The following is a 6,821-nucleotide window of genomic DNA, read 5'->3' on the forward strand; positions in this document are numbered from 1 at the left end:
TTTTGCTCTTATAGAGTATCTCTTTTTGTTTACTGAAAACTTAAAAGTGCAACACTTTTTTTTTTTTTTTTTTTGGGCAGTATCTCCGATTCTCCAACACCACTCAAAAATGATCTTTGTGTTTTTCTCGACTCGTCGAGTACATCAACATCAAGATATCATCAATGAACACGACCACAAACTAATTCAAGTAGTTGTGAAATACCCAGTTTACCAATAAAGATTGATGGTGCATTAACCAACCTAAATTGTATGAGCAAAAACTCGTAATGGTTGTACCAGGTTTTAAATGTCGTGTTATGCGCATGTTCATGCATGATCTTCAGCTGATGGTACCCTAATCAAAGATCTATCTTAGAGAACACATTGGCACCATACAAGTGATCAAATAGATCGTCGATCTGTGTCAGGGGTACTTGTTTTTCACTGTTACTCGATTCAACTCCCGATAGTTTAAGTACATCCGCATAAATCCATCTTTTTTTCTTCAAGAACAACCATAGAAACTCCCAATGGAGACATACTAAGGCAGAAGAAGCCTTGTCCATAAGCTCATGTAGCTACAACTTCGGTGGGACTTGTTGGGAATGAAATAGAAGAATTTTTTTTAAAAAAAGGGAATAATGGTAGAATGAAATTGAACATGACAAGTTGCGGTTGTGTAAAAATCTACTCCCACAATGACATGTGAATAATAATGGTAGAATGAAACTAGTTGTAGCTAGTTGAGTATAAATCTACCCCAGAATGACTTAAACTAAGAGCCTCTTTGAGATTGTATTTGAGAAATAGAATTTTTAAGTAAAAAAAAAGCTTTTGGGCAAAAGTTTCATTTGTAAGCTTTTGCCAAAACTACTTTCTGACTATTTTTATGTTTTTTAGACAATTAAAAGCGTAATTAATTAATTTTACCAAACGATTACATTTTTCTTCAAACGGATTTTTTGAGTGTTAAAAGCTCTTTTAGACCCCTTAAACGCAATTCCAAAAATGCCCTTAGCATTCTTAAGACTTCAACTTTACTCTAACATTCCTATACAAGTATCAAAAAACGACATGCAAATAAGTTGCCTCCCAATAGGATTTTAACATATTCTAAAAGTTGTGAAGACTCTTTGTCCTATCCATTAGACAATGAACACTTTTTTTCATACTTTGATAGTTGTAATCACTATATTATATATTCTCTATGCAAGTAGACATTTTAAATAATCTCTGACATACAAAATAAATATGATATGGTTATAAGTAATATTATTTTAAACACCGAATAAGTTGTTTAATTTTAATTATTTTAATTTTAAAAAAAAAAAATTATTTGACAGACAGGTTGTGCCAAGTAGCTAAAGAGACTGTAGAAGATGGTCATCGAAAAATCTAGCACATGTCGCAAATAATTGGTCCATGCATTATCCCCTCTTTTCCGTTGGCAAGTGTCGGAAGCAACTGATTTGTTTATTTCTTCAATCAGATCTAGACATGTTTGCTAAGAGCATTCTCAGCAGCTTTCTCGTTATTTTCTCTATACTTAAGGATTCAAATTATTTTTTACTTCCCTATATCAAAATACACCTCAATAGCTTCCCTTAATCATTCCCTATATCATTAAAATATTTATTTTTTTAATTATATTATATATATGAGAGGAGAGAGGAAAGAGAATTGTAAGAGGAGAGAGGAGAGAGGAGAGTGTAAAGAAGAGAGAGAAATGTTTTTTTTTTTTTTTTTTAAATTTTAATAATCATAAGGATCGCAATAGTGGAGCCCTATACTTTGGGTTCTACTGTAGCGATCCTCATGGTTGAGGCTCATTTAGGAAATCTGCTGTGGGATATTTTTTGTGATTTTTTGAGCATATTCCCTACATATAGGAAACAGACTCCCTTATAGAGAGTCTGCTGAAAATGCTCTAATAGAGAATAGTATCATGCTTATCAATTTGCATCACAAGCATCGCTTGCTCTGTACTGTAGTATTATGGAAAATTAAGCAGTTGAAAGGTCGCCTGAGAAAGCAAAATAAGACAAGGAAAATGCCAACAACTTTGTCAATAAAATCGGCCATGCACTGTCTGTTGATGTCACATCAAGCACAAAGTTGTTCAACTTTACCCATAAACAAGTGAGTCAAAATTCAGCCGATTTTCAATCATTAGTTTTACTCAAAATTTGTTTTAAACCAATTTGTAAAGAACTCAAAATTTGTTTTAAACTAATTTGTAAAGAAAGAATGCATAAGAGTTTATATATATATATATATATATATATATGATTATTTAAGATCATAACATTTTATCACGCTTTGTAGCTGATGTCCACGTCGAACTACTCTATTGACACTCACTTGATAGTTATTTTTCTTTCTGTGACTCTACTCATCTTTAAATATTCAATGCAAAAACATACTCATCAGCCCTTCTGTGACTAGACCACCAAGTTGTAACTCTTTCAATTTCATATTCGATGATTTATATTTGATCTCATATTTAACAATGTAGATGGTTTTAATATCAAATGAAACTTTGGAGAAAGCGGCTTGCAATGACAGAGTGTCTAGCTAAAATTGTTCTGAACATTTATTTACGTGACAAATACTCAAGGGACTTGAGAAAAGAAGGGAATAAAATAAGTTAATACCAATTCCCACGGTCCCACGGAACACTTATCGAGAGAATTCTACTGTAAAAAATAGTAAAAAAATAAAAGAAAAAAGAAAACAAAAGTAAAAGACAAAAAGAAAAAATTCTTTTATCCTTTTGTCAAAAACTCATATCACATCAGCCATTATGAGCTTTGACGTTTTGAATCCAAGTATGAATAGCCATGGCTTCGGCTCTGAAACATTAGATAGAGAGCATTTTCCATATATAAAATATTCATAAACAATCTGGTTGTTTCTTCTCTTTCAAAATTTGAAGTCCATCTAATCCAAAACCCAGATGGATTGTAGTCGACATAAACAGTCCAACGTATACTAATCAACGGATGCGACAAATCTACCACGACTAACCAAAGGTTTTTAAAAAGTCAAAAAATAACTAAAATACACTTTTGATCAAAGTTTAAAAAGTAAAAAACGTTTTTTTTTAACTTAAAAATATTATTTCTCAAACGCAATCCAAACATGCTCTTTTAGCACCCATAAATTCTTTTAAAATCTTTTTTTTTTTTTTTTTTCAAAAACTATACAGAAAAGCGACATGGAATGGTGGCTCATTGGCTCACATGACTTGATGTCAATTTGGGAAACTATTTTGCTTGGCTTGCATGGAAATCTGACCAGATTCTTATTTGCATGGAAATCCGACCCGAGGGTCCGGCCCGAAGGTCGGCATGATGAAAAGGTCCTTATTTACATAAAACAAAGCCCAAGGGCCCATGAAGTATCTCGTAGGTCACCTTTGACCCACCCGTGAGCCACTCACGAATGGCCGCCACCCAACTCACATAGGAGGGTCTCGAGTTGCCCCTCGAACTACGAGAAGGTTGCCACCAACCCCCCTCGTCTACCAAATCTTGAGCTCGTCACCTTGTCGCGCAAGCAATCGCCAAGAAAAGTCAAGACCAATAGCAACCCAAGCGTACGAACCTACATCTGTCTCATCACTGTATCTCGAGCCCGAAAGCATGCACCTATGCTCAACAAATTTGGTGAGCACTGTAGCTCAACATTTCATAATTTAAATTAATTAAAAAATAATCTGGTTCTCTCTCCTCTTTGAGAATAGTGAAAATATATAAAGAAAAAATATTTTAAATAGAATAATTGGCTAGCTAAAATGTTGAGCTGAATGTAGGTATTTTGGAAAAGTTGATAGTTAAAATAAAATAAAGTGTTCTTTAGATAAATATTTGGTGAGCTGGACATGAATGCTCTAAAGGGGAGGGGCTTTTTGTTGATTGAAGAAGAAGAAAAGTCGCTGGGGGAGGGGGTGAAAACCCTTAAATTTTCATAATTTACTTAACTACCTCAAAAATCATTAATTTTTATTCTTTCCCCCTTATTTTATTTCTAATTAAATTAGGCAAATCCCCTTTAATTCCCCTAATTATCTCAAATTTTATCATTTAAAATTTTATTACAAACATTTATTATTGTTAAACTAATAATTAAGTGATTAAATTCACATCTTCCTATAAGGTTAAGCATTTGGGACAACTAGTGATTTAACAGGGTATCGGAGCCAAAGATCCTGAGATCGAACACTGACTCCATCAAATTACCCCCCACTTAAATTAAATATTTCATGTGTTGGGCATCACCTATTAAAATGAATTTTGAGCTTTCATGTGATTAAAGTAATTAAATTTACATTTTTCTAACAGTTTAAGCTTTTAAGATAACTGGTAGTTTAACATGGTATTAGAGCTAAAGGTCCTAAGATCGAACCTTGACTCCATCAATTCACCCCATTTAAATTAAATATTCCACGTGTTAGGCCTCACCTATTAAAAAATGGGAGTTTGAGCCCACACGTGAGGGGGAGTGTTAAACTAATGATTAAGTGATTAAATTTATCTCTTCTTATAAGCTTAAGCTTTTGGGACAACCAGTGATTTAACAATTATTAATATTTTCCATATTTCCTTAGTAGGGTACTGCCTTTTATCTACAAAATTTGTAATCTATCATTTTTTTTTTTTTTTTTTTTGCTTTTAATTTTTGACATGCAGATTTCTTAAAGGGCAGAATCTTGATGGCGTGCTTCCACCATCATTGGTGAAACTAACCTACCTCAAGGCAATGCAAGAAGAGCTTCCAATTATTTATCTTTCATCTTATTACCAAAAATTTAGGTTATAAGCTTCTATTCTAACATCAAATTTTTCTCTTGCTGATAATGATTTCAATAGGAACTACCTTAGTGGTACAATACCACAGGAATGGGCTTCTACAAAGTTGGAAAATCTGTAAATGATTCTCTAAACTTTTGTGACCAAGGTTAGCCAGAAAAATCTAACTACTGACCTAATATTGGAATGTATCAAGTGCAGGTCCATCAGTGCAAACAGCTTATCAGGGCCTATTGACTACTTGGGAAAGATTACCACTCTTAAATCTCTATATGCTCTAGATCTCTATATTAATCACAAAGCTTCATTTGGTTTAGCCCTTTTGTAATCTTGAAGGACTGTATTTCAGGAGCATAGAGAGCAGCCTGTTTCCTGGACCTGTTCCCACTGAGCTTGGGAACTTGGTGGACTTGGAGAGACTATTAATGTTTCTTTCTTCCAAATAACATTTCTAAATTCTCAATGATTTTGTTTGGTAAGCTTAATGTTTTTATTTTAGTGAATTTTGAAAGCATAAGGACTTAGAATTGTGAATGGTCTTTATCAAGAACTAAGTTGATGAATTCCCTATTAGACTATCTACAAATATACAAGTCCAGAGGAATATTGATTAAAATTGGACTAGCCTATGAGGCAAAAAATATTTGTTGGCATAGCTAGAGGTCTGACTTTCTTGCATGAGGAATCCTTACTACGAATTGTTCATAAAGACATCAAAATTAAACTACCAATGTTCTTCTGGATAGGGACCTTAACTCAAAGATTTTTTACTTTGGTTTGGCAAAGCTTGATGAAGAAGAAAACACCCATATTAGCACACGAGTTGCTGGAACAATGTAAGTACCTTTTCCCTCTTTCCTTGAACATGGAGTCTATACTTCATTTTCTTTTGTGGTTCTATTCTTCAATATGGAGCTGCCTTTGCTTTTCTTTTGGCCTCCCATAGATTAAGTACTATAGACATCCTGGATTAAGTATTTTGTAGGAGTTTATATGTTAATAGTATTTTGGTTGAAAAAGTGTTTTGATGTACATGACATAAAAATAAAAGTAATTTTAACATAAAAATGTACTATTAACCTTGAGAGAAAAGATGGAATCACAAGCTTTCTGGGTAAAGTTCATTTTCTTGTGCTTCTTGAAGACCCAACAAAAGTTTTTAACATAATATCCAGGAATGAGCAAAACGAAACAATCGGCTCAAATTCTCGTAAAATGAAAATTCCAGGATGTTTCCAACTTGCAAGTTGCACAATTAATCAAATATTCTTCTTCCTTGCCGGCGATAATTTTCTGTATCTTTGACAGAGTGAAATTACCTCTCAATTCTAGGAGTCTTATTGATTGCATAATTGCATGCTGAGTGCAAATTATCTAAGTCATAATTTAATCTTTATTTGCAAAGGGTATATGGCGCATGAATATGCACAATGGGGATATTTAACTTATAAAGCAGATGTCTATAGTTTTGGGATTGTTGCTCTGAAAATTATCGTTGAGAAGAGCAACATGAAATATCGACCAAATGTGAATTGTGTATGCCTTCTAGATTGGGTAAGATTGATCTTTTTTCTTTTAATATATATGCTACCATAAATAACGTTTGACGGCCTAGCTGCTTCTTTGTCCCTTTCCACCACTCAACTTGGTCATCCTGATTTGTTACTCTAGCCTCAAGTAGCAAAATAAACTAACATATGTTGAAATTGTTTGACTCGTTCACTTCACACTTGAGTTCAACTTATAGACCTTTTTTTTTTTTTTTTTCCCCTAAGCGAGTATGGCTGCTTATTCTCTCTTGTTGATTTGCTACTTTTCATTTCCATTCTCTTTTCTTTGCTTATTATAGGCACTTGAACTACCAAAAAAAAAAAAAAAAAGGGTAATTTAATGGAGCTGGTGGATCCGAAGTTGGGTTCCAAGTTAAACAAGGAGGAAGCTATTAGAATGATCAAAGTTGCTCTCTTATGCACTAATGCATCGCCAGCACTAATGGATCTAAGTATATATGGCAATGAATAGGGGTTT

General features: G+C 33.5%; 1 pseudogene; it reads left to right on the forward strand.

Annotated features, from left to right (window-relative positions):
- The first annotated feature begins 5,406 nt into the window (after nucleotides 1-5,406).
- The window catches only part of LOC132169354 (probable LRR receptor-like serine/threonine-protein kinase At1g53440), a 2,046-nt pseudogene continuing 631 nt past the window's right edge, over nucleotides 5,407-6,821 (forward strand).

Source organism: Corylus avellana, chromosome ca2 (genome assembly GCF_901000735.1).
Source record: "Corylus avellana chromosome ca2, CavTom2PMs-1.0".
In the NCBI taxonomy this organism is placed as follows: Eukaryota; Viridiplantae; Streptophyta; class Magnoliopsida; order Fagales; family Betulaceae; genus Corylus; species Corylus avellana.